General features: G+C 36.4%; 1 protein-coding gene across 3 annotated transcripts in view; it reads right to left on the bottom strand.

Moving 5' to 3' along the window:
* Positions 1 to 27,004, bottom strand: part of CHRM3 (cholinergic receptor muscarinic 3) — a 521,859-nt gene that overhangs the window by 178,861 nt on the left and 315,994 nt on the right. Inside the window, exon 6 of one of the 3 annotated variants that reach the window (XR_010127531.1) lies at positions 17,608 to 17,711. The exons of the other annotated variants lie outside the window; for them this stretch is intronic. The gene's annotated coding sequence lies outside the window, so the exon portion shown is untranslated. The remainder of the gene's footprint in view (positions 1 to 17,607; positions 17,712 to 27,004) is intronic. 3 annotated transcript variants of the gene reach the window in all.

Raw genomic sequence — 27,004 nt, forward strand, 5'->3', positions numbered from 1 at the left:
AAATGTGGGATGAAAATTCTTCTAATAAATATGCCCTGATGACTAATGGTTTTAAGTAGATTTAGGCACAACATTGTAATTATTTATACTTTAGTGTAATATATTAGAGAAGTAATATGCATGAAGAAAATGTTGATATTAAGTCACATGTATACTTACTTAGCCAGAGTTCATTTTGGGGATAGAAAAGTCCCTTAAATGAACCAATAACAATAAACTATTTTAAAATACTTCTGCAGTAGCAGTAATTCTATACAAATATAAATGTGTTATGTAAGTATATTCACACATTTTCAGCAAGACTGAACTTTCATGCAAAACTAAATTAAGAGTAGAGAATCGATTTCTATGATTACCCAGTGGAATATTTTAAGTGAATATTTTAAGTTGCAGCCATTTTTATAGGCAAATTCTTTACAAGTTACTTAATTACATTTTATTACATATGAGAAAACAAAACATTAACAACACAATGCTGCCAGTGCAATGCCAGAAAGGTAAATTGTATTGGCATAGCTGGTTATGGAACTAACATTAGCAAGGTCAGCAATTTATCTTGGAAGAATTTCAGAAGCAAAATCCTGAGATGGAGTTTCAAACGTAGGCTATAAAGCAAAATCTGTAGCACTGTATATTAATCTGAGAGTCATTAGGTTCAACATCCGATAATACATCCTGAAATCAACCCTTCATTCCCACACCAACGCCCCTATGTATAATGCATGTGAAGATGGTATCATTTATTTTAAGGAAGTATTAAAGTAGAGATGAAGGTAAATAATGATGTATCAAGTTTTAAATTATTTATGTTGTTTTTATTATATTATTATTATTATTATTTGGTTATTGATTGTGGCTTTAACTACACCTTGTTTTTTAGCTAATAATAATAAACTATTTGTCCTCAAAGAGGCTGCTTTAAGTAAAGGATGGCAGGGAGAATTCAAATCCTGGTTCTATTCGTCTGGCTCATAGGCTTTGGAGCAGCTTATTTACTTACTGCCAGATCCTTAAATGACATATCTGACTGCAATAATGAATAATATCTTCCTCATGGGACCTTTGTGAAGATTAAAGGTGTTAATATTTATAAAGCACTTCAGTTACATGTGCACATAGGGAAAGTGGAGTAGTCGATACTAGCTGCTATTATTCAGAGGGGAATATAATAACATTAGGGTGGGTTTAGTTCTCCTCACCCTTCAGACTTAAATCTTATGGAGAGTTGGGGATAGGCATTGAAGTTGGGGATCAAGTTGTCATTAATTTATTTTCCATAGAGTCTGCAGAAGGATTCCTTATTGATGAAGGGAGTGGCCAGAAAACATCATGGCACATCCATGTATCCCCAAGGAAACCCTCCTGTATGGTCTCAGCTGCTAAATTACTTTAGCATAGCTGCTTTTCTGATGTGTTTGTGTTGTTGTAAATTGTATAATAATGTAAATTTATCAGCATTTTTCGGAGCAGGGAAGATTTTTCTCCAGGTGGCACATTGTCAAGGACAAAAGAAGAAAACTAATTGAACCAAAATCAACCCTCAAGAGGCAATGATCAAATAACATACTACAGATGGTCAGCAAAAGAAATGGGGCAGCAACTTATACCTCTAGCCAAAAATAGTGCTTCATTTATTATTTGTTGTTTTTATTCATCAGTTTTATTTGATTCAAAATTAATGAATCCATGTTTGGGAAAAAAAGTTTGATAGTGGCCTGTTTTGAGAAAAACATTCAAAACGATTTCAGGATTTAAAATTTGGCTTACCATTTTAAAAGAATAAATAATAAAAGCAGGAAAAAAATTGCCTCTCATTTAGTACTTGTCAGCTACATGAAACATCTGCAGTTGCAGCAGATAGACAGTAGCAGAGGCAAGTGCTGAACACGATTATCTGGCAGTACAGGAAATGGACACAGGCAATGTGCTCTGAATATCCTATTTATGCATCAAGCAAATCAGCATAATCTATAATGTGGGGATAGAAACTATTTGACTTTTGCTTTGAAAGAAGACACATACAGGACTACTAGGGTAATACTTCAGTCACACTGATCTCCACGAGGCTGGCATTAGAGATGTTAACCTCAGGTTACATTGATTTTATAATAAAGTTTTATCTTTCTGACTCTGAGCAGAATATTCAGTCTATTTTCTCCCCACAAAAATCGGCAAATCAAAAGTATGATCATTCTTTTCCTGTTCTAACATGACCACCCTTTTGGAGCAAATGCAAATGCCCTATATTTCAAACGAATACACGCTATGGAATAGGAAGACTTTTGAAAAATTTAAATAATGGAAAATTTCCAACATACACAAATGTAGAGACATAACGAATTCCATCACCCAGTTTCAATAATCGTCAACATATGGCAATCTTATTTCATCTAAGTTCCCACCTACTTCTCTCCATCTTGGGTTGTTTTGAAGCAAATCCCAGATATCTCATGATTTTGCCTGCATACTCATCAGTATATGTTGCTAAAAGACACTTAAAACAATGTATAATCACTATACCAGTATCCCAACATAAAAAATAAGAAAAATTCTCAATGAACACTTATAACATGTATCTGATTATATAATAAAATGTTATCATCAGTTATTCACTGGAATTCTTCAAAAAGGATAACATTTCCTTCTTCAATTACTTGGTACAGCCTGAAGTACAGCTTGCAAAGGAAAAGCAGAAAAAAAATGCTTGATTCTTTTATTTAACAGTTTTCAGAATGTTGGGTTGTGCTCTGCCCCTAGCATTCTGTAAAAGTTACCAATTTTCTTGTATTATTATTATAAATCCGTGGAATTTTAACACACTTAATGTGTTTCAATTAACTATGAATATTCTTTCTGATTTTCAAAATGTGCCACTGGTCACTAGCGAAAGTCCTTTCAAGTTGGCTCTGAGTCCTTTTGACATGACCTCAGCAGTCTCTGGATTCTTAAATGTCTGGTGCAACAAGATACTCTACACTCATCCTGAACATTTCCTGCCCCAGACCTGGAGTCTGTCATCTCTCCAAGAAGAACTATTTCCCTTAAGTGGTAAATTACTGTTAAAAAGCTACATGTGAATGCTTGAAGTAAGTGCTCATTGCTATTAGGTTGGTTGCCTGTTATGAATGAAAGTTTTGCTTTCTGTAGCTAGAGATGGAGGTAATAGTCACATCATGGATAAAAATAACTGACCATTGACTAGCACCCTCCACATTGTGTATAAGTGTGGAAAGTCTTCAGGGTATAGTAGTTTCTGTCCTTTAAAAAATTCTTAAGCAAAAATAAAATTTGGATTCACAACATCTAGAATCAAGTTTAATATGTTACATTAAGAAGCATAAGAGATGATATATTTTATATTAAATTAAATAAGGTATATAAAAGGTTCAAGCAATGTCTGATTGACAACAGATGCTAAATAGGTGCTTAATAGGTGGTTACTTCCTTTTCTTTTTCTTTTCCCCACATAAGAAAAATGTAGTGAAGCCATACATTAATCAACAGTTGAGCTTACTTTAATTCAAAATTAAATTCCCTATTTAATATTCATCCTTTAATTTTATCTCAAAATATTTTTCTCTCAAATGAATATAAACTTTCTTACGGAAGATGCTTTGTAATGAAACTAAAGTACCTCTATATGCATCTCCAGAGCCTGATAGCAAAATAAATACTTACTAATAGCCTCTAGTTTATGACTACCTAACTTGAGAATAACTAAATAAGTATAGTAATGAAATATTTCTCAGATGCTTACTAGATGTCAGGTATATAGCTACAGATAACCACTTGCCCCCTATTAATGGAACTTTTTGCTCAATTATCTCCTTTCGTTCATAAGTCTTTGAGACAGCAGGGGAAATCTCTGGTATCTTCATTTTTAATTTTCTCTGCGTCCTTCTTCCCCCTCTTCCAACTATGCATACTTTGGGGGAGCTCTCCAGATGCTGGAGCCACACCCAGTCTCCACTTTGGCTCATGGCTGGTTGAGGTAGTTGGTGGATTCATTTGGGATTAGAGGGCATACAGAGGTTAATAACTCCAACAGGTGGAGAGCTCAGGGAACATTTAGTCAACCTGATTAAATGACCAAGAAACAGAAGACAAAAGGATAATGTGCCGTAACATCTTTACTGAATAAAATGGCATTTAGGCAATGGAGATGTCTGGAGGGAAAACAACACTTCTAAGAATCTAAGTAATGTTAAAATAGTTGATCCATTTTTGGGTAAAGTTAATCCAATTAAACAAACAAAATGAGATATTAGGTATACTTATCTAAATGTTATGTGTTTTAAAGACTTCATTTGAATCATTGAACTTCATCAGTACATGGATAGGAGGCAGACCAAGTGCAAATCTGTGGAGTAAATCCCTCAAGCTGTGTCCCATAGGTATGGGGCTGGGCATTTTTAGACCCAGAGATTTTTCCGAGTTAGAACTAAAATGGAAAGGTTGCTAAATAATTGTGTTGGACCTAATTGTTTACATTTACTCTCTGTAATTTGGAACCAGAATCCCCATAACGTAGCTTAATATGTATTTAAAAATATAAAATGCAAGCACATATGGTTAATTACTGGTTAATTTTTTAGCTTCGGACTAACATTTCTCTGCCAAACCATGGAGGCAACAGTAAAGATTTTTTCTGTTTTTGAGGAAACAATCTTAATGGCTACATATAGATCATAAATGGTTGGCAAAAGATGCATCTGAATCTAAACCAAAATTAAAATGTTTTAAATTATCTAACTGCTGCCAGATATTCAAAAGGGGAAGATTTGTACTAGAAAGTGTTCACAGTTTCCATATACATTCACGCTCACTCCACTCTACCCTCCCTTCTCTACTGTTCTCTCTCCCCCTGCTCTCTCCCTCTTCCTTTCTCTTGTTCTTGCTCACATGAAAAAAATGCATACAAATTATCACAATACTAATGGCGTATAAGAATAGTGACAGAGTGCTCACATGAAAAAAACGCATACAAATTATCACAATACTAACGATAGTGACAGAGCTGATCACTGAATTCTTCAGTTATGAACAGATCATCAACTGGAATCTTCCTTAATCTTCACCTTAAATAAGACAGCGTGTATTAGAACAGCCAATATCACTTGCAATATAATTCCTCTTCTTCTATTCATCTCTTTGATGTAGATATCCTCAGGCTGGCTATGTTCTCATCCTCTACCCACTGTCTGAGTGCTGTCAGTCAGACTCATGGATTCCTCTGATATCCATATAGTCATGACTCCTGGATCTCTATTTTTAGCCTCTGCGTTTTTCTTACCTAACAGAAGTGCACATTCAACTGTCTACTGGCTATCTGCACGTGACGGTCCACAGCCTTTAAAGCTCCAAAATGTTATAGTAAATTTATCAACACCCTTCTTCCCCAATTGTTTTCTTTTTTAATTCTCTCATTCAAAGAATGGCACCACTATCTTCCAACCACCTAAGTAAAAAACTTAAAGCTGTATTTTTTTCTTATTCTCCTTCATCCTTTGCATTCAGTTGGCTACCAAGTCCTATAAATTCAACCTCCTTAACACTGCTGGAATCCATTTCTTCATTTTCCTCCCTGATGTTACTGCCTTAGTACAGCATTCATCAGTGCTCTCTCAGATCATTGCAATAGATTCCTAAATTATCTCTCTCTCTGCCTTCTTTCCCAATGTCCCCATGAACCTCTCTGCTTCTGCTAGAGTTATCTTTCTAAAATAGTTACCTTTCAAAATTTCTAAAATAGAAATCTTTCCATTGTACCCCCACTGTCAGGACCCTGTGAAAATTGTGCTGCTCTTCATCTCCACTCCAGACTCAGTGTCCATGGTTCACTCATGCAACCTAAACTTGCAGCTCCTAGAACATGGCTTGTTCTCTTATCATCAGTTTCTCTGTACAGACTGTTCCCTCTACAAGAATGCCTACTCTCTCCTTATCAGCCTAACATGTACTTGAACTTCCAGATTCAGATAAACTGTGAGGCTCTGATAGAATATTTCCCTTAAGAAGCCTTCCTTCCCCACTTTTGTGAGTTAGAAACTCTGTCTCTGTATTCCCATAGCCTGCTTACAGACCTCCACGACATCACATGAAAGGTAGGAGCTGCATTGCTTGTTCCACCTCCTCTGTTAAACTGTGGGGATGGAGTCTGTGTCTTTGACACTGCATTCCACATATCTAAAACTCTAGTTCTCAAAATTTTTGCTCTCAAGTTCTCTTTACTCTGTTAAAATTATTAAGTATATCAAAGCAGTTTTGTTTATGGGGATATATATCTATACCACATTAAAAGTTAAAATTGAGAATAAAAAACAATTTTAAAATAAAAAACCAACTATACGGTTTTTAAATTTACATACTTTTGTTGAAAATTGGCTATATTTTCTAACTTAAACATTTATTGATAGGAGTGGTATTGCCTTACATCTTTGTAAATCACATTAATGTCTGGCTTAATAAAAGACGGCTAGATTCTTGTGTCTTTGTTTCCAAGTTCAAAGATAGTTGTTTTGGTTGATACAAATGAAGAAAATCCAGACACATAGTTAGAAAGAGAGGAGTATTTTAGTATTCTTTTCAGATAATTGTGGATATTTTACTTTGAAAATACACCCAAACTCGAAAGTAGTAGTTTCTGAAATATGTGATGCAAAGTGGAATCTAAACCATTTCTATAAAGTTTTCACACTATGTTATACTAAAGCCTGTTGTATTTTGAATGAATCTTTTACCCATGCATGATTTGTAACATCATGCATTTTTAAGGCATTTGTTCACTGAGTTATACAGATCATCCAAATTTTGTCACTTTCATTATATCTAATGCAAAAAAGCCACATTAATTAATCTCACCATCAATCTCACCAGAAAACTCTGTAACTATTATGAAGTTGTCAAGCTCATTGTGGTGGACACAATTTTTCCACAGTTCAAATTTTGCTTGAAAGCTCAAAATTTTATCATTGACAACAAATAATGTCAACTGTTTTCCTTGTAGTGACAGCTCACTTGATTCATTTTTGAGAAAACGTCTGCAAAATATCCAAGTCTGAATAACCAGAGTTCATCTATTAGTCCTGTCAAGTACAAATAACGTTCCCTGAAAGAAGTACGTAGTTCAGCTTGCATCTGAAACAAGGCCACTGGGAGTTTTTTTTTTTCCCTTCATAACAACCATTATGCTTCAGTATGAAACAGACATTTATGGGTACTTCACACGGTGCACACAGAATATTAAAAAGATGTTCACTCAACGATGAAGATTTAACAAAATTATTATTATTTTTTACTGCTTCATCCCAACATTTTAAAGTAAAACCTGTGTGAGCAAGGGGTAGTGAATAATATAATGGCTAATACAGTTTTGTGTCCCTGCCTTGGTTTGTACTTAAGGACCAGCAGTTTTACTTACAATTGCTTTTACACCAGCAATGCAAATGTCAACACAGTGAGTTCTTATGAGTATTAGTGTTAAAATAAAGTTCATGTCATTCTCAGTGTTCTCATCTCATGCACTCCCTAACAGGGTCTGGAAAACATACAGCTTGGCAACACACTACACTTAGAGAACTGCTGATGATGGCAATGCTTTAAACACGATGGGCACTCAAGACATTTTGAATGAAGGATTGAATGAATGAATCCACATTGGCTTAATCTATAGTAATAATAAAAGTGCTCGTGATGATTCAAAGGGCGTATATGTGAGTGTGTGTGTGTGCACACAATGGAGACTGTTTGACAAAAAGGTTTAGTAGATCCTTGAGTAGAAGTTAGAATGAAAAACAGAGACCTTGTGACAAAAATTCCATTCTGGTTTAAGAATATATTAATGTTATTCCATTAACTCCACCACCTTCGGCTACATGAGAAGATCATAACATTTTTGCTGATTTTTATAGAGACTTGTCAATTGTTATTGTTAATATTTTGAAGAGCAATTTATCCATATAATACTTAACTGAACCACCATTGTGAACTTACAATATATAGGCAAACAAAGATTCAAAGATTTGAAAGACTCACTTGACCAAACTAAGTAGGAATATTGATGGATGGACACGGTGTCTTCTAGACGATTCCTCTCCTAATCACTGTACCTACATTACTTCCTTTATCAGAGAGTTGGTTACAGAATAGGCATGTTTTCATCTTATACAAAGCAAGTATTTTTGCCAGAACTCCTAAGGTCTCATTCTGTTATACCCCAATCTCATTCAAATGGGATATAACCATGAAAACTAATGTTAAATTCAGCTTCTGTCAGTGAGGGTGTTGTGAAGTATGTGTTTGTTAAGAGCGAAGCATATTTGCTCCACTTCCAGAAAACCCTCAACAACAATGGGCAAAAAGGTAGTTGACTCTACAATCCTACCAACATTGTGTGAAAAGGAATAGATTATGTAAATTAGCAAACCTTTAACAACAATGGGCAAAAAGGTAGTTTACAATCCTACCAGCATTGTGTGAAAAGGAGTTGATTATGTAAATTAGCTTGATTGGCATGTCCCATCTTTAAGAAAAGTATTCATTTTCTAGTAGTCTTACAGCATGACAAGTGTAATCTTGGAAAAGCTCAACAAGGAAACTTGAAGGGCAGCAAGAATTTCAGAAAAAAAATAGTGAGTAAGGATAGTTGGTGTCGTGTGCTTAAGGTGTCCTTATCCCAGGATTGTCAAATTGTGCAGGTACCAGCTAAACAGATGTGGGGTGATTAACCATCCACTCCAGGGAACACATGTGGGAAGGTATTTGTCAGTGGAGCAGGTTTGCAAATACACGACACACAAGACTCGCCACTGGCCTTAATGAAGCATGCATCATTCAATGCTGAAAGCAAATGGTGAAGTCTTTTTTTTTTCCCTCTCTGCCTTCTGTAATGCTTCTCTCACGTTCTCTTTAAAAAAGTCATTTTGACCCTTGCTGATCTGTGGAGGCAGAATGCCCAATTAAATTACTTTCATTATAAAAGCACATACAGCCAAATACTTTTTATATCACACGATTTCAAATTCATAATAAGCATCAAGGAAAAGTAGCACAAAAGCTTTTTAAAATTATATAGAGACTTTTAAACAATTGGTGCTACCAAAAAAGGTCAGAGAGAGTGCCTCACTGTGGAAGGTCCAATTGGCCAAGAAATTATGAAACTGACATTTTAAAATAAGAATACATTTTAATATTCATTCTTTTGGGGTCAGGTGCAGGCTACTCAGAATAACAATTCTGTCCAAATAGAAAATGAAAATCTTCCAGGAAGAATTATCTTCCAAGCAGACTATAGCTCTCCATTTAAGAACTGCACTGAAACATGACAGTAACTTACATTTACTGGGTACGGACTATGTGTCAAGTATATTGTTAGTGCTTTATTTTGATTTTTTTTTGATCCTCACAATAACTCTATGGGATAGGTACTATTATTATCACTATCATACACATGAGAAAATTGTGGCTTAGAGCTTAAATAATTTTTGTAAATTTTTGGAGACAGTGAGTGGTGGACCCAGTAACCAAACTAAAAGTTACTAAGTCTAGAAGCTAGTTCTATTGTTAATGGTAGCTTTCCAGAACATCTACGATTTTAAGTTGTATAATTATTAATTTAGACAAAGAGTATTCAATAAGCACCGCTATCAGGTACTGCTAGATGCTGGGATTGTAATAATGAAATTGTTCTTATTTATTCACAAACACACAGTCTCATCAACACACCATTTCTTGAAGCTGGTCCAGTAAGACATTTATTGTCATGTCTAATTTCACAGAAGAAAAGCTAAGCCAGGGGTTGTTAAGGATTTTACATTCAGCAGAAAACAGAATTACTGCCCATTGATTTCAGTCAAGTGTTCTGTCCACTAGATATCACCATGCACCTTATAGAGAATCAGACGAGTAATTGCTGAAGCCGTTAAAGTCAGTTCTGAGCCCCACAAAACCTGATACAACTACCTGATAACCTCTTTAGGTATAGGAACTACTTTAATATGTTATGCTTAAACCCAGCCACGAGGCAAATGAACATCAGGTTTTTTGAAAGGTAAATCAAGATTAGTCACAATGTAAGAAAATATGCGGGAAAAAAACTAAATGATCAATAAATAGAATCTAGTTTTGTAACATATGGCACATTAACTTCATAAAATATTATCCATCTACTATTATTTTATTCAAAAGTTTGGTACACACAGGAGTATTATTTTAATGCATGCGTAAAACCTACACTGACTCACAATGCACCAAAATTACATGTTAATATAACAGCATCTAGACACGAAAGAATTAGAATAGCTCACGATCTAGAATCTGCTAGAACAAAGGTCAATACACTTTTCAGAAAAGGGCCTTAGCGGTTCCAAAGGCGTTGTTGGAATTACTCAACTCTGCTGTTGTAGTGCATAAGCAGTCATAGACAACATGTAAATGAATGTGCATGGCTGTGTTCCAATACAAATTCTCTTACAAAAACAGGGAATGGGCCAGATTTTACCTGAGGGTTGTGATTTTTCTGATCTCTGTGCTATAATATACAAGTATGGGGCAGTTTAAAGACATTTACACTGGTATTTTTGTAATATTTTATAATATTGCTTAATAAATTTTAAGAAAAGTCTGTACATCTGCATAATCAAGTTATACATTTGCTCACTTGAATTCAAGCCATTATTTTCACCCAATCTAAATTATTTTTACCCAAAGCTACCCAAGAAGGTAGTTTTACCTTTTTGAAATAGTTTGCAAATTCCAGACCAGACGTCAGGGCAAAGAGTCTTTATAAAGCATTTAGCCAGACAGCAAAGCTTTCATTACTGTTGGTTAAACAATCCAAAATCCATGACCCAGCCACCAATCAATCAACAAGCATTTACAGATTGATGACAAAGTATTTTGCCCTGTTCTAAGCACACTTGTCAGACAGTCTCCCTCCTGTCAAGCAGTTTAAAATCTAATAAATGAGGCAATTATGTTATCTTTATTTATTCAGTGAGACATTTTGGCATAGAAACATCAGGCATGTCCAGTAACTAGAAACAAAAAATATATCATGCTGCATAGGGTGGAATTACTCTAGCAGATAAAAATATCTTTTCATCAATTTTCAGTAGAAATATATTCAATTTTAATTTGTATATGCAGGCTTTTTACCTGATCTGTTTACTCATTGATAATATAATATTTTGGGAAAAAATGGTCAATAATTCACCAATTACAGGTATTTATGTTTCCCAAGCTTCAATTTAACCCTTCTAATGGTAGAAAAAGGACATAATCATTTCATAAAGTATGCTAGCATTATACTACCAAAACAAAGAAAAATACACTGCCATTATCCTCCAGACAATAATAAAGCTTACTAAATACTTTTCTAAGTCTAAAATAGGTTGTTGGAGAAGGAAGCAGCAGCTAGATCAAAGATGACACCATCCTCAAGTGCTTAGTCTGTATTGCTAAGTAATAGGAAGAGCAACATGGTTGAGAGTGCACATAGGCATAGCAGAGGGGAATAGTAACAAGATTAAATATAAGAATAAGTAACTGGGCTGCGTATGGTGGGGTGGGTCATGACTGTAATTTCAGCACCTTGTGGGGCTGAGGCAGGAGGACCGCTTGAACTGGGAAGTTCAAGACCATATTTAGATGGTAAAACCATTAGGCTTCGGTACTTGATTAGATGTGGGGGCCAGGGAAGGAAGAGCTGGCAATTAGAATTTCTAGCTTCAATAATTTGGTAAAACATTGGAATATGACACACAAAGGCATCAATGGATCACAGGGAGGAAGATGAAGGAGCTCTCTTTCAGGTATATTTGGAATATCTATGTGAAAATAAATGCCCAACTAAAGAATCCTTACCCTAAACATTATCTTAGTCTCACATTAGCATTTATTGAGTGTGCTGTATGTATCAGACACTGTGCTAAGCACTTCACCTCTATAATCCCACTGAATCCTCCCAACAGCCCTACTGATACATGCATTTTACACCTAAGGGAAATAGAGTGAGGTTAAGTAAACTTCCAATGCACAAACAATTAAACGGCAAAGCCTGGATTTATTAACTCATAATTCTAAAACTGACTCTTAGCCACTACCATATACGGTGATAAAAAGAAAAAGAAAACAGATTAATCTGAAGAATACTACAAAGACATTACCGCTTTGCCAATATCAGCCCCACAGGTATGCTGTTTTGGGCTTTGCCATGAGTCTGCTCAACAAACGACCTAATACAGAGAATTAGACTTACTTCATTTCATTAAGAGCTCAAGAGGCACTTCTGTAAATCTGGGAGGTTTATAAGGGCCAGGATGTGTTCATGCCCTCCTAAGTCCACATTCTTACGAAGTCAACATTGGTCCAACATCTACAACATGACCAAAAAAGGCAAGGCTTCTGACTTTGGGCCAGGATTGATTTGGATGAAAAAAAAAAAAGGCAGGTTTGTGGGGTTTTAAGCATATTTGAGAATACCAGAGGCTGTACAGCTTGGCTTCAGTGAATATCAGCTCAGGGCCAAAATATACCCATTCACAAAATGGAGTTTGTTTCCCTACTTTTTGTGGTGAAAGTCCCTGGAGTTTTGGCAGGCTTCTCAATCTGGCACTCAGTTGAACTGCTGCAGCCAGGATGCAAACTTCTACTGGCCTATACTCTGAGGCCTCATCTTTAAGTTCTAGAATCCCAAGAGGCTAAATGGTGAGAAGAGGAGGGCCTTAAAACGTATTAGCCCTGGGCCAGTCATGTTGACCCACAGCAACTCCTACTCTAATTCTACACACATCTCATACAATTTGCCCCAAATGATGGGGATTATATTTAATCACTTTATATCCTGCAAATGATCAGTATGGTGAGACAGAACATATGAAGTACTAAGCAGTGTCTGGCATACAGGAATTTTTCGATATATGGCAGCAATTATTACAGATATTTGTAGTAGTACATTTTAGTAATAGCCATATGGGAGCTTAACAAACATTTGTCTAAGTGTTGAATTTGGCAACCCTTATTGACCCACTATTTATTTTGAAAGACAAAGTTGAAACATCAGTCCAAAATAAGGCAAAATATAATTTGATTCATGTGATTTCTATTAAGATAATATACATTGTTAACCTTTCAAAGAAAAATATTGACAAAACATTAACATTTAAAAATTAAAGCTATAATTAATTATACTTTAGAATGCATTTGTCTTTTTCCTTATTTTATCCTTAGAATATCTATAGAAATTACTTAGGCACCGTTTTATCCTTATTGAACAGAATTGTCTCATGTATTTAGCATTTCTGGCAAGTAATTGAGTGCTAGTGCCTGGTGTATAGCTAAATAAATGGACATAGTTACCTCTTCTTAATGAAAGCCAGTTTAGATATTATTGACATTCCAACTCAACAGTATTTCTCACCTTACAGAGGTGAAATGAGAGGGAGAAAGCAGAGGATACTGAGAAAATTCAAAAGTCTCTATTGGCTCCAAGTGCTAATCTAGGTACAATATATGCATCAACATGGAATTTTTGTACTTTGAGGAAAATGAATTAGTACAGTGATGACATAATCAACCAATTCTAGCTTGATCTTTATTTCCTTTTTAATTTTTTATATTCCCTAGTTGATACATGTTCATATCTACCCTGGAATGCGCTAACAATGAAAAAAATAGGTTAAAAGAAATATGAGATTCAATAAGGTACAATTATGTTTATGAATGTTCTTAACCATAAATGCATAGCTTGTCTGGGCCAGAAACAATTCAGTTTCTGAATTCAATGCCATTCTTGAATATATTAACTCAGTCTAAATGAAATGCATTATTTGTACAAAGTTCTACTTAATATTTAACATAATGAAGATTGTCAATTCCAGTACATTTGCACTGCAGAAAATGCATTTGTATTGCTCAGAGCGCTTAATGAGTAATAATGCAATGAAGAAAAACCAAGACTAAGAGATGTCAAATAAAAACCAAAGTCACAAATCCTATAGGCAATGATATTAAGACCAGAACTTCAGTCTTAAGATTTTGTTATTTGTGTCCTTTTACTGTTAAATTGCAAGAGGAAAGTCTTTTTAAGGTAGCAAAAATAATATTTGTGGGGAGGAGACAGCAATAATATCTGTTCATGCAACTAACTAGGTATACGTGAGTGGGTAGGCACATAAGGCCAACGGGCACTAAGAAACATGTCTGTCAGGTTCTTTCTGTTTTGTTAGCTATTGAGTCAACCTGACTGAAACAAAGACGCATTTCACAAGAGAGAAAATTGGTTTCAGTCAATCCCTTTAGCATTTTCCAGGTGACTACATTTTTATAAATCGCCTGACAAAATCAAGCAGTTACATTGCTTCACAGACTTTGGCTGGAACATTAAAGGAACTGAATGATTTACGGAGGACATCAAATAGGTTGTGTTGTATCTAAATGCTTGTTCCATGAACCAAAAGCTGAATGTGAATTGGCAAATTAATGATTTTTCATTTTCTTCTAGGATTTCATGGTTTGGAATGCCTTTTGTTGAAGGGACACATTTCACCCCTTTTTAAAGTGCATCTTAAAAAATACGTCACTGTCCTGCAAATCTCCCACATCAGCTCTGATTTCCCTCTCTCAGCTGCTGCAATCTTTATTTTTTCATGCCACACCATTACATTGTTTTGTTTTGTTTGTATTTTTCTCCAATTGTTTCTTGAGTGCCTATGATACACATGAGTGCATCTAATCTGAATCAGATTATATAGTAAAGACTTCTTTTGTAATTCTCATACTGTAGAAAGATAATACCTATTGGCTATTGCATGATGAATTTTCAGTGTAGGAATTAAATCAATACATGTCCTTCATTTGTACTGACAACATGTAAAGGACATTTTGGAGTCTTTTTCAATCCTTTAGGAGGGCAGCTTTTCTGTACTTCATTAAAATACAAACTTCTACTTTGATTTACTTTCAGCTCTAAATCTTGTTCTCCCTGTTAATGAAATGCATTTGTATCACGCATGAGATACATACTCTTTATTATGATTTAGAGCCTTCCAAAACACTAATGTTGCTCAATAGAAATGCCATACCTAAGATTTAATACCATGCCTACCATTTTCTTGTTTTTCATTCTCTTCATCCTGAAGTACCGGGATTCTCATGTAAGTAACTTTGCCTGAGCTTGGGTAAAAGTTGACTCCTAATGTAAGGTGAACTGCAGAAGAACGTCTCTTTCACCTCTTTCCCTGATCTTATCTTTTTTATTCAGCATTCCCTCTAAAGAGAATTTCACTCACAGAATTAGAGAAAGGCTCTGTACTCTTTTATTGTATCACCTGTAGAAACTAAAACCCATTGGATTTTTTGAGAATTAGGAATCATTATACTGTGCAGAGTCTGGGCTTTTTGACACATTTCCAATCCTTCAATTGAGCACTCCTTTTATTGGATCACTGGAATAAAATCATGATTATTAAACATGTCACAATATACAATTCTCATATTATAATAATTTATGAAGATCTTGCTTAAATATATGTTCTCAAATCAATTTCAGTTGAGCACAAATTAAGCAAAAATAAATTTAAAAATGCACCTCGCCTCTCAACAAAATACTTCCTTGCCTGAGTTGTTCAAACTCCTGCAGATAAAGCATATTTAAATAAAGATAAGGGGCTATCACTTGCTCTTATTTTCATTATATTCAGGAGATGACCACTTTGATTATAAGTACGAAGACTTAACAATACTCATGATTTCCAACATGAATTACAGCACTTAAGACTTTGTCTTCTCGTGAAATCATGCTTATTCATGCATTTTATATAAAAACTCTGGAGAACAACTTAACAGAAAATCTAAAATAAGAAAAAGAAACACTGAAATTCCCCAAATCTCTATAGATAAAACCCTTTAATGCTTAGGATTAAGCATTTGAAAATATCAGGAGCATTTAAAATATGTTCATGCTTAGCTTTCTGTTCACTTGCTGACTATCCGCAACATGAAAAGTCTGGGGTTGAATGGCATGAGAGCATTACTGTTTCATTTTGATAAACCAAGTTTAATTTTAATACATCTTTTAATTTTATTTTAATTTAGGGTTTTTTGGGGGTTTCAGAGGCAGAGCACTACTTTGTTTCTGACTAAATGACAAAAATCATTAACTGCCAGTGACTATATGAACATGATGTGAACAATATAAGCAAAGAAACTAGGGCAAAGTTTTTTGTTTTAGAAAAACATATACTTATATTCTATATATTCTGAGTTATCGTCATATAAAAAACACAACATACAATATCTCAAAATGTTACTGCAACACGGCTCATTAGTTTGCAGGTTGGAAACGCGGCGTGTTAAATCCTTTCCTCTCAACCATAGTAAAGACACAGATACAATACAGTTTGCAAGTCTTAGCTGTGCTCTGTAAACTTACTGCTATCATAGGTCTTCTGCATAAGTATTTTTAGTGCCCAGTTCCTAGTTCAGTGCTTAAAAATCCTGCTGATCCTGGGTTGGAACAAAGCTTTCGGAAGCAATTAACTGCTTTTGCCATCCCAGGTGCCAAACACACACACAATGTCCTTTTATTTGTGGAAATACACACAGATCTATTCTGCATGTGCTCAGAGCTCAACACAAATATCACCCCTTTCCCACAGGCAGCAGGAAGGATGTGGTTTGAAGGACATAGTTGCTTCATCTGAATGTTCAGTTGTTCAAAAGATCTCTTGTTGCTACACTGAGTTGCAGCTCTACTACTTATGTTTAAGAAGATATAACCAGGCCGTGCCCGAAATCCCACTTTTACCTATTTAAACAGGCATTCAAGTAGATCGTGCAATTCTTTGCCCCTTACCTTCAGTGGACACATGCTGAAAATGTGTTCATAATCAAAAGACATTCCCCTGAGCTGATGACCCAGTAATTCCTTACGTATACAGGTCAGCTGCAACAATACCGTACGAAAATCGCCAGATGAAATGGTCAGAATTACCCAGTGGCTTGATAAAATCAGCTTACTTTGAGTCTAATCCAAGGATAAATATACAGAAAGCTCCAAGCAGTGGAAACTGTAAGCACCTTAGAACTGCCCCCTGCAACTGTAATACGGCCAGGAAAACAAATATTTGCTGAATTATAGGGTGCTATCTTGGTTTTACCTGAATGCAAATGAGGGCTAAATAACTACAAGCTACTGTTTAAAGAGGACAAGTATAACCAAGTGCAGGGGACTAATTCTGCCAACACCACTAACACCAGTACCCAAAAACCCTAATGATACACTCAGAACAAGCAAACCAGTAGATCTGATTACCAATTTCACATATCCTACATCCCTGGAGCTCACACATTTCATCATTTCTGGACACTCAGACTCTAACTAGGAACACCTAACTCATAGCCCTGTATTTTGTTAAGTTTTTCCTCTACTCTTGAGTCCCCCTTTAATCTATAGAGTATTATTCTACACAGGACCTCTCTCTTATTTTTTGGAGTCTAGCATCTTGCAACTTCCTGGAGCCCCAACTAAACTCATAACTTCTAAGCTTCTAAGAAATATGTAAGTTTTTCAACTCTGTACATGAAGTCTTTTTGTGACCTTAAACTTACCTTAGAAAAAGATGTACTGTTAGTTACCAGTTGCTTCTTCGGCCTTGCTTACAATGCCTGTTCCTCTTTATGACTCCCCTGCAAAGCTACTAGCTCATGAGAATCTGTAATTTAAGAAAAGAGCTTTGGCAACAGGGTAGTTAAATTGCTACTAGTGGTTACTTCTGAATGACTTCAAGTTGATTCTTTCCTTGTGTTTTCTTCAACCACTTCTTATTTTTACTAATCAGTGTCACTATGTGTGAGCTATGACATTCCTTAGAACTATGCAAGCAGGCTTCAAGAAAAAGAAGAATGGAAATTTGATGACAATGTTTTATTGGTAACACTCAGCTAGAAATACCACCTCTGAAAAAGTGTACACAACTCCATGTACCAGGTGGAATATTACTCCTGACCCAGAGTATTATATAAACATCTGTATTTTCTTCCCCAATTAGAAACAAATAGCTCTTGATGAAATGTCTGTGCCCTGGTCCTTCAGAAGTCGGTATCTGACTCTAAGATGCCAGGAAAATTTCACCTTGTGTCATGTTTCACGCTGAGGAGTTTGTATAGCGCTAGTGTAAACTTTGGTCTCTAAGACACATTCCATGGTGAATTTATTTCAAATTCCAAACTGAATTTATTCCATTTCACTCACTTAAAATTCCAGTTGTGATTGGAAAATATACACCTCATTTACCTTCTGCACAGTGTTCAATGAACCGCTTGTCATGTTTCACCCTAGTAGGTTGCATTTCAATCCTGAGTGTGTCTGTGTATCAGCTGATTAAAGCTTTGCTATTATTTGTAAGGGATGTTATAACATGCACTGTCATCTTTCTTGGCAGTTTTTGAAACGGTAACATGAGGATTCTGGCAAAATAATATGGTAGTTGCTACTCTTTCCTTACACCTATACCATTTACTTGTCAGTAAACAAAGTCATGTTTTCAATGAAGTAGACAAATAGAAAACTCAACTTCCCTATCCTGTTGTATCTTGTGCCACTCTCTATAAACTGACATGGCATAAAATGACATAGCTTGATAAACTGCTGGACTCAAACACAGATTACTGCCATTTAGCTAGAGCAGGACACGTCACTTGAGGACATGGCCCCAAGGAATGTCAATTCTAGAGGAGGAAGGATAGAACCGAAATGAGGGATCTGGTTCTTTGTTGTGTGTGGCTGAATTTCCTGGACATTGTTTAAGGCAGAAATGACAGGTAGCATAAAAGAGTAAACCTTACCTTAAGAAAGCAAATTATATAAGCACCCCCCTCGAATCCCAAATTCCTGCCACACTAGGACTTTACCACATAGGTTATTGCTCAGATCTGACGAAATGTTAACTCCAATCCCTAACCAACTGATAACAACCAAAAACCACATAAGTCATTATTCACTAATATAACAACGATAAAAATCATGTGTGTGTGTGTGTGTGTGTCTTTCCTTGAGATCTGTATCAGGATTTCATAATGCTGAGAGAGTTGTCTATTAAGAAACATGTTTCAACTTTATTCGAAAGACATGGTCCCCACTCCTCTCTGTGAAACTGTTGATGTCCAGCATGGCTCTTGTTATCAACAGGATCTATTCTATGCTTTCCTGGTACCAGCATAATTAAGTCAACAAAACTGGTTGCTTTCAAAGCCAATAACTATTCAAGGCTACTTCCTCTGCAAGGGCACAGTTTTAATACGCCCATAAGCCTTATTCAGTATCAGTATCTCAATCTTTTGCAGTTGAGAAATGAATCCAAGAATACTGTTTGAGAAGCTCACAATGTAACTCAGATCTTACATTTGAACTTTTTCTTTTTTGGAAAATGTACTCATGGTAACTTTATTCATGCAAAAAAAAAAAAAAAACTGGAAGTGATAGAGAACATTCGTTTTTCTGGCACTGAGGACATTTCAATTATTGTCCCTTAATATGTCATCTCATAACTATTATCTGGAACAAGTATTGTTCAAATATGCCATATGGATGATTAAAATAAAAACAAACTATTAATAACAAATCTAAACAAAGCCAAACAACCAAATACACATACAAATAAACCAAATGAACCTTCCTGCACATTCTCATTTTGTCAGAGAGCTACATCCCTGCTCCACTTGAGCTACGTTTGGGCTCCTCCCTTCTTCTAGCAACGTTTTTTAAAGTTTAGGTTCTTCTTTCCTTTCCCTTCTTCTCCCTTCCCCTCTTCCTCTTCTTTTTTTAATCCTCACTATTTTAGGACCCACTGGTTAGCTTTCTTTATTACCAAATTAAAAATATTATTTATTCACTCTCTTGCAAAAAAAGGCTCTTTTGAGAGTCACACTGTTTAGCTGTAAACATCATTTCTCCCTGTGAATGGCTGAAGTCCCAGTGAAGCCTTCTACATTTAACAAAGCCTTCGGTACATGGCTTAAAGTCTTAATATCCAACCCAAGATCCTGGATGACGTCAATGCCCTTTTCAATAATCATCCAGCACCTGCTTTATAGCTCCCTATTATTCACTACAACAGTCTTTTTGAACCTCCACTCTGCTTCAGCCAGTCACAATCATGGCGACCCCAAACTTGGCCACCTCTATACTTGTTCACTCTGTGAAGTTACTCTCTAAACAGTGCCAACCAACTTTTCAACTCTACCGACTTTGTATTTCCACTCCATCGGTTCTACAACCTAGTTCATATCTCAAATCTCTTAAAAGTATCACTTTCTTTACTTCTAAAAGCTCCTCTTGGCTCTACTTTCTTCTCTCTTTAACCTAGACATCATAGCCTATCACTTCAAACATCCTCTTGTTAGTACCCACTTCTTGCTTGAATTCTTGTTGTCCCTCCACATTTTCCTCCAAAATTTCAACCCAAGATCAGTGCAATTACTTGATGTCTATTTTCATATACCTGGGTTGCTACATTCTGGATAACTTCATGTGACTCTGCAGAATGGTACTGGTACAAAGCCCTGGTCTTCAACATCACTAGGACTTCAACACGGTCCAAATTTCCTTACACATCTCCTTTTCTTTCAAGCTTTAACTGTTTCTTCCAATCCAACATTACGTACCAACTGCCACTTCCTCACTCTCAGCAAAGCCCTCCTGTCCTAATTTACAGGTAAAATAGCCTGTGAAGTGAGAGTTAACTCAATGTCCTTTCCTCCCTATGAAATGATTCCAGCCTAACTCTTTGCCACCCAACTCATTAGAAGAGATATCTTTTCTCTTATCCAAAACTAATCTTCCCACTTTTACTCTGGATCCTACCTTCTTCCCTCTTTATCTGTTTTATTAGCAACCCCACTTCTCACACAAACCTTCAACCTCTCCCATCCCATTGGTTTCTATGTGGTGGTGCACTGGAGCTGATAGCTAATTGTAGGTATCTTCTCAAATTTGCATTCAATAAGGTATTCTGAATGCCTTCTACATTCTTCCTTGATAGTTTTACTCCAGCCATGGTGAGGGTATTTATGCCATGGTCATCTGTAATAGCTACAAATTAGAGCTTTTATTTCTCCTCTGGAGGCCTGGTTTATCAGAACACCACTGCACACACACCTTCTCAAAACAAAACAAACAAAATCATTGACAAAAATTCTTGTACATAGCCTATTTCCTCTTCTAGTTATAGTGCCCTCTGTCCTTTTATGTTCTAACTACTTAAAATATGTAGTGTGTACCCAATCATTTGCTCTTAACCAATCTAAATATGCCTTTAATTCTTAACAGTTCTTCATTGAAGTTGATATTTCCAAGGTAATGAGTAACCTCATAGTTGATAAACCTAATGGGTCCTTTTCAGTTTTTACTCACTTAATCTGTGGTATTTGATATTGTTAGCCACTCCCATCTTATAATTCACTCTTTCCCTGGCTTCAGGACATCATCATTCCCTGAATTCCCCCTTACCTCTATGGTCTTTTCTTTTCTGGGCTCTTTTCATTTGTCCACCTTTTAGCAAGTTTTTCCATAGTACTCTTTCTCAGCTTAAACTATTGGCAAAATCTTCATCCCATGCAATGCCATGTCTCTCTCACATCTCTCTCACATGCTGTAGTTACCACTGTACAACTGTCCACTTAGGTCGTTCAAGACATCAGGCATCTAAAACCCCCAAACTCACCAAATTTTGCCTCCTTCCTTGTCACCTCACCTACTCTGGTTCTCCTGCCCTTCAGTCTATTCTTCACAACTGAGTTGAGCTAATATTTTCTAGGCACAATTCTGATTGTATCACATCCCTGGCTTAAAACACTTGAATTTCTTCCCTACCTCTTCAGCTACTTCTGCAGCCTCATTTTCCACTAGGTTTCCCTTCCTGCTGTGTTATGTGTTTGTGCAAATTCTGTCCTTTCTGTCTCCTCCCCGTCCTGTGCCTGTGCACCCTTCTACTGCAGGGCCTTGGCACAAGCTGTCTTCTGCCTCTGCTCATCCCTCCTCAGCCAAGTAACTCTGATTTATCTTTCATGTCTCAGCTTAATTGGACCTTCCATGAAGAAACTTCCCCTGAGCATTCTCGGCCAGCTCACATCTCACTATCAGGTGCTCTCAGAGCACTCTCCACTGCCATCTTTTATCTGAAGCATTGTGAGTTAGGTGCAGTATCAGAAGAGCAGCTTTTTGTTTACAAAATTACTAATACCTGTTTCGCTCTTTCGATGACGAGCTCCATGAGGGCCAAGGCTGTCCATTCTTGTTCACCACTGCACACTCAGGAGCATGCTGGCTGTGCTAATTCTGTGAGTATTTATTGAATTAATGAACGAAGATCCTGGAAATTTCCAGAAGTTCTTCAGATGGGAAAACTAATAGAAGGCTGGGTTTCCCGCAGGCAAGCAAAAAGCAGTTTTAAGTCAGTGAACTAAAGCCTTGAGAGACATCTCCTAATTTTGTAAGCATTGCTGGTTAGGCATACACAGATGAATTACCCAAATGATATGAAAGAAATCTGCCGTATTAACACCACGTCTGGTTTAAAGAACAGGGCTTAAAACCTTAAAGAGCTACATACATTTCTCGGGCTTATGTTTTGTCCCTCGTCCATAAAACAATTTAATGGAACATCTTTTTTTTATACTTAAATAAGGTGATCACACAATTTATCATCCAGACTAAGGCATGTTCGTTAGTGAAAGAGAGTAATCATAATTGTGCTACAGCAACAGAGGTAAACTGCAGAGGTCTCCAGCAAACTGGGACAAGTGGTCACCCCAGCTGTGGCTGACATAACAGTATGATATAGGTAAATGCAAAATTCTCTGTCTATGGAGATCTGTGACGGGAGCTATAGAATAACTAAGCCCAACATAGAGGGAGGCTTCTCATCAATGTGATGTTGGTGTTTGCGCAAACTGTGGAAGAAGCAATGCATCTTCAATAACGCAGTAAACTGAATAAAATTACAGTTGCATTCAGCATTCTACATTTTATTTGGAGCTTGTTCTGTTTATTATTTTATTTTGTGCCCCACAACATACCTATTTTAATTCCTCAAAAAGCCTTTGTTGAGCAATGGGCTAGGCACAATTGTGATGGAAAGGAAGAACAAGATATCAACCATCCCTAGAGAATCGACAGTATAATTACAGAGCAAATAGTGTCATCCATAATTATAGATTAAGGAATGGACACCCAGAACTCAGAAATGACTTGGTTAAGGGTGTGCAGATAATAAACAGTATAACTGGAACTGTAATTCAGATCTCTGACTTCCAATTCAGAATTCACTTTATTTTGCTCAGCTGCCTCCCAAAAATGGAGTTAACACACTTAATGTACTTTATGCTCTTGTCTTCTACTGCACAGAAATGCCCATGAAATACGTTGACACAGTCTTTGCAGAAGCAGAGTGTGCCCGGGCTTAGCGGGCAGTGTTTGTGTTGCCCGCATGGACTTCCTTTTTAGGCACTGGCTTCTGGCCCCGTGTCAAGGATTTGAAGGGGATTTAAAAGGCCAAACACATCTCTGATTAACTCGTCACTGTATCATACCCATGTTTAAATCCTGGGTAAATTAAAAGGCCAAAAATATGTCTTTTTACTTTATGATCAAATTCCACTGCAGAGGAGTAATGAAATAGTCCAGATATGGTCAGGGGATAACCCTGCAGATAACAGACCATCTCTACTCCATAAAATCTGGGTATTTGTCCATGATGAAACACTGGACCTTTTCATTAAAGAGAAACACTATTTATTAGTGCTTTGGGGTTTACACAATACAGCCTTTACCAAATAGATTTGTCACTGTTCTCAAATTTCTAAGGGAAATAGCTTTTGAGATTGCACTGCAAGTATTCGAGGAAACGTGGCATTATGCTTATATTCTTTTAAATGCTAGCAACAGACACTTGTTAAAATGTAAAGTATTTTCAGTAGTTAGAAATACCCCAGCTTACAGAGACTTCTGTTTTTTCATTCATTCCAACTACATAGTTCTGTTAGTATAAGATCCTGATGACAAAACTGAAAGGTGAATTTTGTCATTTTCAACTTTCAAAAAAAAATTTCACTTATTTTACAGAAATATTTCCTAAGTAAGAAATGACTTTCAAATAGTCTTTTTTCTTCTTCTGACCTGAAGAGAATTCTGTAAAGGACAAAAGCAAAATCAAAATAGCTCACAAATCAACGAAGTCATTCAAATCACAACCAAGGATAACTAAAATAGAAGACTCCTAAAGTTACCTGAAATTGATGAGGGACCAAGATAACTGGGACAATTATAGTGAATAAAATTATTTTTTAAACATCTATAAAATTATTGATCCTGTGCTCATGACAAAGATGGATACAATATATAACTGAGATGAAAAAAAAACCCTCTCTTTTTGGGTAGTCAGAGTTTATCTTAAAGGGAGGGTTTTCTTTGTTGGGAATATTTCTGAATGGGCTTACTAGAGGCAAAGGCTGAGATGAAAAGGCATCTAAGCCTGGGGGGATCTGCTCTGGGGAGCCCTGGCAAGGATCTAGCTATAGCTAGAGGGGAATGGGGATGGTTATGGAGTTTGAGACCAGCTTGGGCAGTAGAGTGAGACTTTATCTCTACAACTTTTTTTTTGTTTGTCTTAAAGTTAGCAGAGTATGGTGGTGCATGCCTGCAGTCCTAGCTACTCTGGAGGCTGAAGCAAGAGGATCCCTTGAGCCCAGGATTTTGAGGCTGCAGTAAGCTGTGATCTCACCCTTGTTCTTCAGTCTGGGCAACAGAGTGTGACCCTGTCACTAGAAAAAAAAGAGAGAGAGAGAGAGTGGGAAATGGGGATGTGAGGATGGAGAGAGACAGAAGGAGTGTGGCAGTGGACTAAAGATTTGGTGGAAGGAGATCTATTGTTTTGTGATCCTCTCCTAAGGACCCTTCAAGTCCTCTGGAACTTGATGAACTTATTAATGATTTATCAATAATAATAATTTATTATTTCTTATTATTTAATATTAATATCATGTATTATTATTTAATCATCACTGATTTATTAAATCATTGGGCTGATGGATGGAATGGGGGGTCTGGGTGGCCGAGCATTATTGAACCACATGGAAAGAGGAGTGCAGACACTGGGGACTGAACAGGAGTAAACTCTGAGTAATGTTCAAGACTTTTGGGGAGCACCCTGGACTCAAAGGATGCAAAGTTGGATGGGGGTCAGTAAAGTTTATCCAGTCTCAGAGGAGCAAGAAAACTCCAATTTGTTATTGGGGTTACAGACACGATCCATGCATGACCCCAAAATCTTACGGTGTAGTGGAAGAAGCAGATGGGCAAACAACACACAAGGAGATGTGTATTTATCTAAGGAACTCAACTGTGCCACTGCAGCTGCATCTGTACAATGTCAAGGGCCCAGAAGAAGGCCTCACTTATGCTACCTGGAAACTCAGGGCGGTATTGTGGGGAGGTGGCATTTTTGCTGGGTCTTGCAGAATGAGTGAGAGTTGTCAGATAGTTTTGAAAACTCAGAACAGTATTATTTCAGTTTCCTAAAATGAAGCCAAATAAAGCTGGGAAAGAAGGAGACGGGCTTTCTTGGTGGGAGGTATAGCATGAATGAAGTTAGGAACATGGCAGTTTGTTTGGGGTGTGGTGAGAGGTACCAGGGTACATGGTTGAGGAGTGGTCAACCTTCACTCTAAAGCCAAATTTATTAAGGCCTTAAAGCCTATACTTATTTTCTTTATGCTTAGAAACAAGCAACTTGTCAAGAATTGAGACGTAAGAAAAAAATATTAATTTACTTTATCTAAACTTGGCATTCAATATAGTTACTAAATTCTCTGTCTGATACCTGGTTAAATGACTAAATAATAGTCAGTAAACTATTCTAATTTAAGTGCTTAACTGAAGCTTGTATCTAAAGTGAACCACAGGTCCCCTCCTCATCTCCTCATACCCTCCTGCTCGTATGTCACATACCCAAACCCATAGCATATCTGTCTCCACAGTTTTAACGATCTTAATCATTTACAATGCTATTTCTCATCATTTAGGTTGTCAGGTGTTCTTGCATTATCAGCCTGCCTATAGATACGGAATTAATAAGATTATACAAAATATTTGCCCAACTTAGACCAGAGAATTTTGCAATTTCCTGATCAACTGCAAGATTGATCTTCCATAATATGGATGTAGTTATATACATACATACACATATATATGGGTATAGTTACATATATAGAGAGTATCTATATGCATACAGTTATATATTCAATAATATGGATATAGTTATACATATAACACTTAGATGCAGATAATGAAAAGACTGTTATTTGTCTTTAATTGGCTATTTAATTGTTTGAGTCACAATGGTTTGTTTCTGGAATTCCATGACAAGTCCAATAACATTAACTAGCTTTCAAGGTCTACATTGGCAAAATGAAATTGCCGTTAGAAGCATCACAATCAGTGTCCTTCCTCATTTGGCATAGGTGGAGGAGGACTGCAGAGTTACCTTTAGTAACATCTCATGATACAATGACACTTCATGTCAAATAGCAATTAATATCATTTTAACTTAAATAATGTGGATATTATTTTAAATTTTGATATTGATTTTTTTAAAACACTTGAGCTTTAAAGAAAAGATAAAACAAGGTAGCTTTGTCAATAATGAGAATTTAGATCTGTCACTGGTTAATCTCTTTAATTTGAAATTTAGCTACTTAAGTGGAACGTCCCAACTTAAAATAAATGTCTAGAAATTGCCTCATAGGTTAAAGAACCCTCAAAAACCTGTCCCTGACAATGGTATTTCCAAAAGCAGCTAGTGACTACAGGTTAAAGGGATTTATAGCCCCCTTTTAGCAGCTTAATGTCTATACAAAGGAATTCATTCATTCATTTCTTTTTTCTCGACACGTATGGAACCCCTGCCACATAGGCAGCACTGTCCTAGCTGGAAACATGAGTAGATAAAGT

Source organism: Pongo pygmaeus, chromosome 1, assembly GCF_028885625.2.
Source record: "Pongo pygmaeus isolate AG05252 chromosome 1, NHGRI_mPonPyg2-v2.0_pri, whole genome shotgun sequence".
Lineage (NCBI taxonomy): Eukaryota > Metazoa > Chordata > Mammalia > Primates > Hominidae > Pongo > Pongo pygmaeus.